This window comes from Rattus norvegicus, chromosome Y (genome assembly GCF_021556685.1).
Source record: "Rattus norvegicus strain SHRSP/BbbUtx chromosome Y, alternate assembly SHRSP_T2T, whole genome shotgun sequence".
NCBI classification, from domain to species: domain Eukaryota; kingdom Metazoa; phylum Chordata; class Mammalia; order Rodentia; family Muridae; genus Rattus; species Rattus norvegicus.
Window position 1 is genome coordinate 3928063 of NC_141555.1, and position 13894 is coordinate 3941956.

The 13894-nt window shown below is 40.7% G+C and overlaps 1 long non-coding RNA gene across 1 annotated transcript in view; it reads right to left on the reverse strand.

Moving 5' to 3' along the window:
- Nucleotides 1-13029, reverse strand: part of LOC147997946 (uncharacterized) — a 56477-nt gene extending 43448 nt beyond the window's left edge. The window contains exon 1 of the long non-coding RNA XR_015647404.1: nucleotides 12885-13029. This is a non-coding gene — a long non-coding RNA (uncharacterized LOC147997946). The remainder of the gene's footprint in view (nucleotides 1-12884) is intronic.
- Nucleotides 13030-13894: the final 865 nt, after the last annotated feature.

The window sequence follows — 13894 nt, forward strand, 5'->3', positions numbered from 1 at the left end:
GGAACACTGGCAGGGTATTGATTCTCATCATCACAATGTGTGCTGATATTTAAACTGGTAATGTAAAACAAATAAGAATCTACACAATGATGAATGGAGGAGGTCATGAGACTTTGGAGGACAAATATCAGACAATTGCTTGGCTTTTAGTGTCATGGAAAATAATCTATATGTTGCATCCACAAAATCCATAAATTTCTCTATGGCCCTTTGCAGAAATATTTCATTTCCCTTTTAGTGTCATGGAAAATAATCTATATGTTGCATCCACAAAATCCATAAATTTCTCTATGGCCCTTTGCAGAAATATTTCATTTCCAGTCATGGTCTTAGAGTGATACTTGTACCCACATGTCCAGTAACTGCTTTATTAATTAGTACAGGTGAGTGTGGGTATATCAGGGATAAAGTAACAAAGTGTTCTCAAGAATGAGAAGCATAGATAGGAAAATAAGGAATCTTTAGATAAAAGTAAATGAGAGAAAGGCATTTTTTATAGGAGAAAGTCACATATTACTAAGAAAGGATTGCTTCTGGAGAGGTATATCTTTGAAGAAATCTAGGGTAAAGGAGGGTCCTATAATATTTTTCTCCAATTTATAAATGTTTCTGAAGTTCAGTATTGAAAAATGTTCATTTTATCTTCATAAATAAGCATCAGACCACTGAGATAACCCCAAACCCAGTAACTTCGCTGTAATTTACACAAAACTTAGCCATATTATTCAACAACAGACATTTTGTTTCCCTTAGGGTTTTGCACAGTGTATCTTCTCATGATTTCTTGGAAAGAATAAGCGATATAATCAGAATCTCAAGAATTGATGTTCCCTTCATGAGGGGCAAATTTTGGCATCAATTTTGAATTGTAAATAATTTTTCTATTTAGTTCTAAATAAGTCTTATTTACAGGAGAGTTTATTTCCAGACAGTGTAATACTGGTAAATTCCTGAGACCTATTAAATCTTAGGTGAACGATAAAAATCTAGATTTGAGTATGTTACATTATCCATTTAATTCTCAGGGTAGGAACTTATTTATTATATTCTCAAGCTCATCTGGGCATATATTTTTTCCTGTAAAGTAAAAGAGCAGCTTGAAGTTACATGTCATAGACAGTCAGAAAATGTGATTGAATTTAAATATACATTATGAGCCTGGAGATTTTCAATGTGTAAAATTTTGGTTTCTTAGACTTAACAATCTGATTTGCATCGTTGATTTCAGATGATGTTGGATATTGAGATCCCAACTCCAGATATATCCTTAATCCATGAAAAATAAAGTTGTTAGGTGTACACATGAATAGACAGCACAGAGTAACAACACTCACAACCCTATACAAACATATGTATGTGAAAGAAGTTCTATGTTGAATTTTCTATTTGCTAATAACTAATCTGCAAGTGTATGCCATTTGATTTGTTTCTTCTGACCCATGGTTATTTTATTAAATTAATGCTTTGTAAGTTATAAAGCAATACCTGTAAGATATTCAATCTAGTTTCAGAGAAATGACGGTGGAACTATTTTAATTTTGATCAAAAAATATAAAAATTCAGGTGGATTGACAACTGGCTTGCTTTAGCGTGACTTCGGTTTGGGTTCTAGAACTTTACCAGAATCACTCTTCCTTTTATCACACAGCACTTCCCTTTTATAAATATGAAGGTTTTGTATATGAACTTTCTTATTTGAAAACTCTATAGAGTAAAATAGACAATTTTGTTGTAAGTTTAGAGTGAAAATATTTTTAGAAATATTTCAGAAACTTTGGGTAACAATTTTGACCCAAGTTTGCATTCACTTTGCTTTTTCACTGGATGTTTCTTATAAAAAAAAGTTCTTTGAGTTGAAGAACAGTATATTTTATGTAATGAATTACAGGAAAGTTAGAGCTAAACCATAGAGATTCTGTCTCAACAAATAACAAACACAAAATAATTCTGATACTTAAAGTTTACAAGTGTATCAACTACAGGGACATGAGTGACACCTTTTCTGTTAACATGGTTGAAAATTGACGTGCGTCTATGGAATGGAGAATATTTTGACTAAGTCCCTACATTTATCTTATTTTATTTTATTTTATTTTATTTTATTTTATTTTCTATTTACCAATTTTCTCCTCTGCTTCCAGAATCAAACCTAGGACTTTATGTATTCTTGCCATGTACTCTAACCCTAATATAAATTGTTAATTATTCTCCTTATATTATGTTCAGCACTACCTCCTGTTTACCACCTCATACAATCTATTCCTCAATCTCCCTTTACATTATCCTCTGAGAAGTGAATGTAGCGCTGGGTATCCCCTTAGTTGGCACAATAAATCTTTTGAGGTTAACAACCTTTCTTACAATGATGGGAAAAGAAGTCTACCTATCTAGATATACATATCCCATGTGCAGGAAACAGCTTTTAGGGTAGCCCATGCTCATCTTTTTCAGGCGTCACATGAAGACCAAGCTACATGTCTGGTACATATGTTCAGGAGGGTCTGTGTTTAGCCTGGGTATGCACTTCGTTTGGTTTTTTACTTCTTCAGAGCCTGAAGTTTGCAATGTAAATGACTCTGTTGGTGTTTTATTAAGTTTCTATCCCATTGGAGGCTGTGATCCCTCTTCTTGTTCTTCCATAAGAGTCCTCAAGCAATGGACATTTTGGTCATCAATGGAAGTAGAAACCTAAGGCTGGACCTCCCAATGTAGGGGAATGTCAGAAGGTGGAAAGGGGGGTAAATGCAGAGGGGAACACCATTGTACTAGAAGGGCTGGGCTATGGGATAGGGGTCTTATATCTGTAAACTGGGAAAAGGAATATCATTGTAAATCTATATAAAATTATACAGTAAAAACAAATGATCAAAAACCAAAAACAAACCAAACAAACAAACCATAAAAAGAATAATTACAACAAAAGCCAAACATTAAATTGAAAATGTAGAATATTAGTATAAAGTGGTTTGAGGAAACATGGCTGTACATTATTGCAACTCTAGCATTTAAATATTGTATATGTATGTCATTTGTATCATCGTTTTAACCATGCATGAATTATGTTTTAGTGGAAAATTATTCTATATTTAATGTATATGGCTTGACCTGTTCAATGAAAAACTAATCCTCAAGCTTCAGCTACTCTTTTACTGTGGGAATCTGCATCTCTCATGCAGATTGGATTCTTTCAAAGGACAGTAATGCTAGACACTTGTCTGAAAGTCAAAGACCCCTGGAGCGGGGGAACCCTCGCTCATGTTTCGGGATGACAAGAACCCAAAGAACTCACGTGAGACCATCCTTACTGTAATCACACGAGGTTTATTAAAGGAAACAAGTATACTGGGGTTGAGACTTGTATCCCACGCAGGGACAATGAGTTTGACACAAGTGGTTGGGAGAAAGGGTATTTAAAGGGAGAAACCACAACCTGAGGGGGCAGGGATAGCGTCATTGGAAAGTGTGAAGAATAACAGTGAAAAATCACAAGGAGAAACTCTCTGTTTCTCAAGATTGTTTAACTTTATGGTCCGCTAATTTCTGGGAGAAGCTTCCTGCTTTTCAAGATTGTTCAACTTTATGATGAGCTAGTTCCTGGGAGAAAGCTGTTAAAGCAGCCAATGTAATTACGCATTCTATAGCCCTAGGAGAGACTTCCTGGAACATACAATTCTGGGGCTTAAGTTCTTCTGCTCTAAACTTTGTGTCTAGTGAGGCAACTTAAAACTTTTACGTTTCATTCCCCACTTCTTCTAGTGGCTAGTTCTAATCATAGAACTAAATTTCTGTATCCTCATAATATTGATTCTCCTGTCCTTAAGCAAGGTATTGCTGGCGTAGCATCAGAATGTGCACAGCACTTATTCGTTGTGTAACAATAGCTACTAGCTCATTAAGGGTATATGGCCTGAGAGTGAGAAGCAAAAGTAAAATCAAATGAGGACATTAAAGTAGTCAGCCATGGAGATCTATTAAACCATCCCTCAAACCATTCTTGTTGTTCTTCTCTGTCCTTCCTTCTCTTGTCTAGTCTCTCTCTCAGCTTAGTCATAAAATCTTTAATCACTGTAGAGGGCCGCAATAACATTCGCCACCACAAGATGGTACTGGCTTCCACTGCACCCCATGTGGAAGGCCGAGATAGTTTCTCCATTACAAGATGACGCTGGCCTCCGCCGCACCAGCTGACTTCCTTTCAGGAAGTTAACTGTGTGCGCATGTGCAAGAGTGCCTTTGTGCCAGGTCTTTGCCCACTCTGGGGAGTGCCTAATGAGATCATGGGTAAGCAACCAATCAGGTGTGGATGCGCCCCGTTAGGTTGTATAAAAGCCGCGCCATGCTGGCATCCCGGGGCCCTCTCTAATATTAATAAAGAATAAGCATTTTGGCTACAGAAGGATTCGTGTGTTCCCGTGTATTCTTGCTGGCGAGAGGTGGCGCAGGACATTTTGGTGCCGAAACCCGGGAAGCCACGCCATCGCCAGGTGCCAAGAGGGGCTTTTCCATCTGCGGAAGGAATCCAGAACTGTAGTGTTTAAAAGGTAAGCCCTGAAAGACATGCATCTTGATTTGTTCCACTTCACTCCCCTGCTACATGCGGCGGAAGTTTTTATTATCATTTTGGCAGCCCTTGTGCTTTCTCTATTGGCTTTTGAATTTCTAGACACCGCCAGACACTGTCAGAGGTCGCATGGGAGCTGCACAGCTGTAATAGCAAAACAGAGAGCGCTGGGGGAGGTGCAAGGTGGAATGTCAGAAACAGGGCGGGGTAAAAAATTAAAGAACTCAAGGAAAAAAGATAATAAGCAGACAGTCCCCTCTGTGGAGGTGAGAGATTGGGGAAAAAAAAACCCGTGAAAGAAAAAGGGAGGAGATAAAAGGAACACAGTATTTTGGGAGAAAAATTTTGTCTTTGTGTTGTAAAAGGTGTGATTACGCTCTCGAAGCTTCGCAGAGACATACTGATCAGATTTGGTAGAGGTAGACCCCCTGAAAATTTATTCAGGAGGATCAAACAAAAGGACATCTCAACGCCCATGCACAGCTTGATGGAGTTAATGTAATTGTGAGTGGAAATATTCAGGACTGTGTTTCACTTCCATACCATTTGTGAATGTCAGTCGTGCTGCTCAGATATCCCATAATATATCTCAGTATCTTACAGGAATTTGGTTTCAACACGTTGATGGACTAGTCCAGGAATTGAGACAATCCATCATACATATCAACTCCACTCGAGTGGAAAGTCACCATGGAAGTGGTGGGAAAGGGAAAATCCTACTTCTCTGCTGACACCATCTGGTTTTTTCCCTCTTTGTCTATTGTCTGTCCTTGGTGCACCAAGCTGTCCCTATATGTCAGTTTATGTCTGTGGTTTTTGTTTCTTGTTGCTTAAATGTTTTATGTTTCATGTTCAAAAGGTAAAATGGTAAAAACTTTATCTGCTGGTCGTTCCCATCTTGATTTGGTTTTAACTCGTTCCAAAAAGGAACAAATGAATAATAATAAAAAAAAAACAGTTTGAATTGGCCTTTAGAGCACTGCACCTATAGCTAGGAGCATAGGTCAGCTGGAGAAGCTGCCCAGGGGCTAAGCTTCTGCACGAGCTGATCTTAAAGGCTCCAGCAGCTCCTCATCTTCTTTGGTACAAGAGCCAATACCTGTTTCTCTTAGAAAAATCCGACTTATTATTTGACTCAATAGGTAACAAAGTGCTTCTCTTGAAATCATAGCTAAAAAGGTAAAAATGGTGCTTGGTCTAAATATTAAAGATATGTGTAGCCACTTCAATTTTGTTTCTCATTTGTTTTAAATGTATAGATATGCTCTACATGCCTTGGTCATGGATTGTTGGGTTTCAAGTTATTGGATATGGTTAAAATGTATAATATTGGTAACAGAAGTTGACATAAAGCTGGTAATTTTGATGGAGTCATTCTAGACAACATGTGGCATGAGCCAACCTAGGGAAACTGGTCTAAATTGGGATAATATTTTTATGGAAATCTTATACTAGAAACCAGGCTTCTAAAAGAATTTATGACAATGTCTCTTTGTTGAGGTACTGGAGACTACACCATTGTGCGTTCATATGTATGAATTTGCAGTCAAACTTTGTAGCATGAAGGATAGACTGGAAACTGGATTTCAGAGACTAGATCGTTTGTTGGAGGTTGAGTTTTGCTTTCCATAGTTGTGGTTTGCCCTGAAACTATCTGTATTTTGATGCTAATTCCACTGCCCCATGAACAGCTGCCTAGTCAGCACTCAGAACTCAGGTTACTTTCCAAAATTGTGGCTGTGCTCTGGTGTTACAAGGAGAACTTGATTAAGGATTGGCAGTGTTATATTGACTAACTCAAACTTATTTGTAAATAAGAAAAATCAAACAGGTAGATATTGTTACAAGATTTATGAAAGATTGATGAGGTTTAGGAACTTGTGAGAACATTACAGCCAGTTTGTTTACTCCAACTGCCATTTCAAGATAGATTTAGAGGATTAATTTTGAGTTTTCATTTCGTGAGCTTGCTTATAATTTTAGAGAGCCCATAAAGTGATATCATTAAGAATGGTTAATAGCCTTATATTTTGTAATTTTGTTGCTTCTTCAATGTAAGAAGTTAGAACTTTAAATCTTTCAGTGTATACGGAAATTTTTACTACACACCTTTGATCTCAAAATGAGCTTTAATATTTCGGGAGTAGCTGTTGCACTATTCCAGAAAAGAATATTTGAAACTAAATTTAAGCTTCTAAGGATATGTTAATTGGCTAAGTACCTCACCTTGCCAGATGACTTAGGTCGTTGTTTGTTATCCACATTGGAGATAAAGCTTCAGTTGTGTTAATACAAAATTGTAGGCTAGAATCATTGAAGTATTTTAAAAAGAAACCTGGTAAAACATACCTTATTCCAAACAGCAATTAAATTGGTTATTACAAAATACTGATATTTGGCCTATTACATATACAAATTTTTCAGGCAAAATTGATAATTTTACTCTTTACATGCTTTTGTATCTACTGTAAATTTGTACATACAACCAATCGGAAATGCGCTTACTGTATTTATAGGTGGTTCATCTAATGAAAAGGCTATATATATATAATTGGATCACTTGTTTATTCTCTTGAGTTTCTGTTGCTTCAACACAGATTATTAAATTCTGTGGTTTAGTCACTGTTTTTAAATCAAGCTTTCAATTCACATACCAATTAGCCAATGTGTGGCTTGTGGTTTACAATTGATATTAATTACTTAATGCTTTATTAGAGACAGGTTTTCTACTTAAAATCAATGAGTGATTTCAGTGTGAATTGTCGGACAACTCACTGTCCTTTCAGTGCTCTGGCTCAGGGAACTAAACAAAACCATAGACCCAGCTCTTTCAAAATGATAATGGAGTTAATATAAAAAGAAAAAGACTCCATTTGCTTACTTTAAATTCTCAGCCTCGCCCTGGCAGCTCAGGGATTTCTAATAAGACTGAAATTAGACAATATTTACAGGATTTGACATTTCTAATTAATGCTTATGTTTAGGTAAATAAAGCTTGTGAGGGGCTGGAGAGATGGCTTAGTGGTTAAGAGAACTAAGTCCTTTTGCTTAGTAGACCATTTAAGAACTCAAACTGGATTGCCTGGACCCTTTAGCAAGGGAAGACAATGATACCAGACAAATTATAGACCTTACATAAGAACAATTCGTCAAAATATCTCATTCTTTATATATCCAAAACAATAGTGCTGGAGACAATAATTTGGTATACAAGTCAATTTATAAATACAAGTCCTCAGTGTCCTCAATTCAACCCTTGAGGACTTACCTTAATAAATAATATCTTTACTATATCTTAATAAATAAAAAGGTGGAGTTATCCCTGTATGCTAAATAATGCTCCTTTCATTCCAATTTTAAAATTTGAATGCCAAAATTTATGGCACCCTACAACTAGGCATACTTCTGCCTAGGTTAAAGAGAAAGATCCACATATTGGTATGATCCTATCCAGGTATTTTATATGGGGAAGAGGACATGTTTGTGTTTTTTCTACAGAATGCTACAAGAGTATGCCAGCTGCCAGAGGTGGTTGATGAGACTTGCTGATCCTGGGAGCATGAAGATTCAGCTCTCGTGATTAGGGTCCCTGGAATCATTCCTCTGCCCTGAGAGGAAGATGGAAGATTCCCCCTCATCTTTTGTCATCACAGAGATTTTGCCGTTGCTACAGTCAGTGTTACCACTGCATGTGTCCCGTCCCACTGTGGCCTGCTCTCTGACCCTCTGCGCACTGCTGCTTGCTAGAAAAGACTGGACTCCAGCCATTGCTGCCCCCCTCATTCCCCTGGTGACTCTTGCTGCCTTAACTGGTGTTGTCATTTTTGCAGACTGTAGCTTCACAGGAATGACACATGTGTGGAGCTGCTGTGCGCTGGGGAACTCTGTCCTGGTTGTGCAGATCTCAGACATGGTTCCATTGCCTGCTGGTTGTTCCAGAGATCCTGAACTGTCCTGGAAAAGACCTTGACACTTTCGCTGCTATTGTAGCAGCCATTACTGCCTCAGACATTGTGTCTGCAGTGTCTGGAGTTATCCTCTCCCAATCTATTGTTAGACAAGCACAGTGGGTGAACTTTCTGGAGTAGTTGCTAACAATAGGGAATTCTAAATTTTATTATTGGAGCGGCTTGACTACAGCCCCTGGTGGTAACAGCCGTGGAGAACCAGATGAGGTGCCCACTACTTATCAGGAGTGGCTCTGTTTGGTGCAGACCTATGCTGTGGATTAGTGTTCATGCTATGGTTGGTTTGCAAACTCAGATATCAACAGAAACGTGACAGGGTCATTGTCACTCAAGCACTTGTACCATTGAACAAGGGGCCTCCCCTAAAATTTGGTTATCTATCTTCAAAATTAGTCGGTATCTGAGTTCTCTGCTCTTACACCCCATGGATCTGTGGATCCATTGCACTGGGATGAGAGAGACTCAATGACTCTTTGATCAGCCCTTCCACATCGCTGAGGTTTCCTCATTGCACTGATAGGGTGATCATGATTTCCCCACTAACTCGTTTTCTGGCTGTCCTCCTTTTAGAGTTCTCCCTAGGTCATTTAACAGTTACTGTCACACAGCATTGTGGTATCCAGAGACAGGCAACTTTCCTCATGCACAGTACACGAGGCCCGGTGGCAATAGGGTTACCCTTCAATAAGGCTGTGACATAGAGGAACGACCTGAGACAGGAGCCACAGCAGATGGACGTAACTACAGGGACCTAGACCAGCCTAGACATAATTTATTTGTATTAATTAATAAAATAATAAGGGGGAGATGTAGAGGGCTGCAATAACATTCGCCACCACAAGATGGCGCTGGGTTCCACTGTGCTCCACGTGGAAGGCCGAGATAGTTTCGCCATTACAAGATGGTGCTGGCCTCTGCCGCACCAGCGGAATTCTTTTCAGGGAGTTAACTGTGTGCACATGTGCAAGAATGCCTTCGTGGCAGGTCTTTGCCCACTCCGGGGCGTGCCTAATGAGATCATGGGTAAGCAACCAATCAGGTGTGGATGCGCCACGGTAGGGTGTATATAAGCCGTGCCATGCTGGCATCCCGGGGCCCTCTCTATTATTAATAAAGAACAAGCATTTTGGCTACAGAAGGATTCATGTGTTCCCACGTATTCTTGCTGGTGAGAGGTCGCGCGGGACAAATCACCCCAGCATGGTCTCCATAAAAGCAATGTTCATCTCTTAAGGCAGCACACAGTCCTCCTTCTTTAAGGAACAGTAAATCTAGACCTCTTGTTTTACAAGATCACCTCTGAGAGGGAGGTCAATGGTTCTTCAAGCTTAGATATAGACAGTTCTATGGCTTGTAAATCTTCATATATTGCCAACCTCAGTTCATGGAAATATTGAGTGGTCTGCATTAATTGTGCTTTGCCTGTTCCCACACCTGCGGGTACCCCAAGTCCCAATATGACTGCTAAGGTCAATGAAATGGTTTCCTGAGGAAGTGTCTCAGATGGTTGTCAAACTCATCTTCAAGGGTGCCTGCAGGGTGATAATAAATTTGAGGGGCCAGCTGTATAAGTTTAAGTATGCAGTAGTATTTGGTGTCATCAAAGACAGAAGTAGATGTACAAGGGGTTAGTCCTGACCCACATGCCCACCATTTATCAAGTGTGGGTACTAAGAATCTGTTAATAGAGGTTCAAGGACTCCTGAGGATCTCATTACAAAGATGCCTGTATGCAGTTGGTGGGTTTCCTAGGCAGGTCCCTTTCCCAGAGACCTCTGTAAGGGTTAATCTGTGCTTACTGTTCCAGGCACAGGCATCATGGCTGGTGGTGTTATTAAAAGTTCCAGAAACCACAACACCTTCATAATATGGGGGTCCTGAGGAGAGGCAAATCTAGCAGGATTCTGTCATATTAGGGCTGGAACTATTTAGGAAAATTTATGCCCCTTGTATTAAATTCAGTAATTTGTCCAGTGCTCGTGAAGAGTGGAGTGGAAGTTAGAGATGGCCTCAAGGGGTGTGGCTCTGGGGCATCTGGGGCAGAGGGTCCCTTTTCGGGTAACACTTGGTTGGGACCTACAGGTTGAGTCGGAAGGCTCTCTATTTTTAGTTGTATTGTAAAAGTGGCACCTAAATTTCGCTTCAACAGCCTATCTGTGAAAAAACCATCGAAGGCCCCATGTCCTTCCCATCAACCATTTTGACATATCTTCAATCTGTCCTTGGGTGATAAAGATAATATTTACAGGCAAGCATTTGGCGCTGGTGCCACAGACCCTTGCACTTCTCTGGCTGCACCTTGTTGGGGAAGTATAATTTTTATGTACCACAATCCATTCCTGAGAAGAACTGGGTTTCCAGTAGGCTTCTCTAGTAGTCTCACATCCTCAAGCAGAACAGTATAGAGTTTCTGTTCTACCAACATCAGATGGTAGCTCGGTCTCAGTCATCTCGGAGGCATATATAAAATCCCACCCTCACAATTGGCACCTTGCTTCTGGACTTCCACATCTGAACTTACTCCCAGGGGAATATCTCATAGGGACTTCTAGGGGCATGTTCTGAGGATTTATATCATGAATATACCAGGTATCTAGCCCAGCTACCAACTTACAAAAGTCAGGCATGAGAGTGGCCCTAGCATGTGTATGGTGGGACCTCCTTGGAGATGGACCGTATTACCTCCCCAGCCTGGGAGGAAATTTGCCAAGTCAGTTTCTGTGGAGCATGGGGTCTCTTATCTGCTACCGGAGAGACACTTGTGGTGCAGATCCAGCTTAAGAGGATCAGGAGTTTTCTACAATTTCCATTCATCTTTAGCTGGCTCGAGTGCTCTTTTGACATGGGAGGCATGGATCCAAGCTGAAATGCCTTCAACCTTTACCACTGTAGGAATTGTCAATAGCACTAAATACAGCCCTTTCCAGTGAGGTTCTAGATTCCCCTCTCTATGGCAGCAGATCAGGACATTGTCTCTGACTTGGAACTGTAGGGCTATCTCCGGATTCCTGGTCTCATAAGCCTCTTTCACCTGTCTCCAGGCTTGACATCTCACCACCTCAAGGGCCTTTAGGTGAGCAAACATTTGTTTGGAGAGAACAGCATCAGGCTCAAATACTCCAACAGACTCAGTGAGTGGTGGTGGCCCCCCACAAAGAATTTCATAAGGGGTGTGTCCAAATCATCCTGGGGTTTTCCAGACCCGGATCAACGCAAAGGGAAGGAGGGCTGTCCAATCATCCCCGCTGGTCTCTAAGGCCAATTTTGTTAGGGTCACTTTTAGGGTTCTATTCATCCTTTATACCTGACCTGAGCTCTGGGGTCCATAAGCACAATGTAATTTCCACTTATCCCCAGTTGAGTGGCCAATCCCTGACTTACCTGGGCAACAAAGGCAGGTCCATTATCAGACCGAATTACCTTTGATATTCCAAACCATGGAAAGATTTATTCTTGGATCTTCTTGGCCTCCAGATTGGCTGTCTCAGTTCTGGGGGAAAAGGTACCACCCAGCCTAAAAATGTGTCTACAAAATCTAGTAAGTACTTGTTGCCATATTTCCTGGCTTAATTTCTGTAAGATCAACTTCCCAATAAGCTCCCGGTAAATCACCCCAGAGCCTCTTTCCAGAAGTATTTATAGAGTGCCCTGCATTTGTCAAAGCACAAGCTTTGCAGCTTCTGACTACATCCACCAGGTCTGAGAGCCCTATCACATATTTATCAGACCATCTCAATATATCTTTAAAATTTTTTGTATCCAAGTGCAGGTTAGCAACATATTTGTGCTCTTCCTTCTGAGGGAGAATCAGTCTGCCACTTTCTGTTTCAGCCACCTCATAAAGGGTAAATCCTTGTGCCAGGACTAATTTGTCCGTTATTTGATAATCTTCGAAGGTGGATCTAAAGCTAGTTTCTCTGGTATCACAATAATCTTTAGACTCTTTGACTGCCAGGGTCATTGCACCATAAGCCACCTGTTTGGTGTTAAGGTCTGTCATCTGATTCCCTTTTGCCACAGTATCTTGAGTTCTCTGGTATCAAGGACAATGGATAATGGCCACCTTTTTGTCAAATGTATAGCCTTGAGGAGGCTCAGAATTTCTTCTTTATGTTTTGTGTCTTTTCCAGGTGATATTAACAGTCTCCTTTGTCTGTATTTTGCTCCATGTTTATGGACAGTGCCAAAGATATACCTGTTATCAGTGTAGATGTTGATAGACTTCCCTTCTGCCATTCTTAGAGCTTTTGTCAAAGCCACCAGTTCAGCTTTCTAGGCTTATGTCCCTTCAGGGAGGCTGCTGGCCCAGATCACTTGCTTCCCATTCACCACTGCTGCCCCAACATTCTGCTTACCTTTGACCATGAACTACTGCCATCTGTGTACCAGCTCGGACTCCCGGGCCATGGTTGATCCTTTAGATCATGTCCAATACCAGTCTCTTCCACCAGGATGTCAGCACAGTGATGAATAGGTGAATAGTCATCAGTCTTGGGCAGTAAAGTACCAGGGTTGAGAATAGCAGGGGGAGCAAAAGTCATTTGTTCTGTCAACAAATGGCTCTGGTAATGTGTCATAAGAGCATTGGTCATTCATCTCTCAGGGGGTTGCTGGATAATGCTTTCAAGTGTGTGTGGAGCCACTATAGTTATTTCCTGTCCCAGGGTGAGCTTGTCGGCATCTTTAACAAGCAGGACTGTGGCAGCAATAGCTTTCAGGAAAGAGGGCCACCCACAGGCAAAAGGGTCTAATTTCTTGAATAAGTAAGACACTGGTCTTTTCCAAGGTCACAAAGTCTGAGTAAGGTCTCTCTGGCAACCCCTGCTCTCTTGTGCACATAGAGAGTAAAGGGCTTGGTTAAGTCAGGCAGGGCTATGGCTGGGGCTGTCAGTAGGTCCCTTTTGATTTCCTCAAAGGCTCGCTGGTGGTCTGGGGTACACACAAATGCCACCCCTTCTTTCAGTAGAGGGTACAATGGGGCAGCAAAGGTCACAAACCTTGGTATTCATAGCCATCAGTGCCCAAGAATTCTCTTCCTTGTCTCAGCGTAGTTGGGGTGGGGATCTGGGTTACAGTCCTTTTTCTGGCTTCCATTATCCACCACTTTCCATCTCGGAGGGTGTATCCCAAGTAAGTAACCTCAGTCTGACATAGTTGAGACTTTTTAGCTGATGCTCAGTACCCCAACCAACCTAATTCTGTCAATAATTTTCCAGTCCCTTGTCTGCACTCAAGGTCAGTGTTTGTGGCAAGAAGTAAATCATCAACATATTGAAACAGAGTTACCTGAGGGTTCTCAGCTCTGAAGGTGGCCAAATCCAAGTGGAGGGCTGCATCAAAAAGAGTGGGAGAATTTTTGAACCCT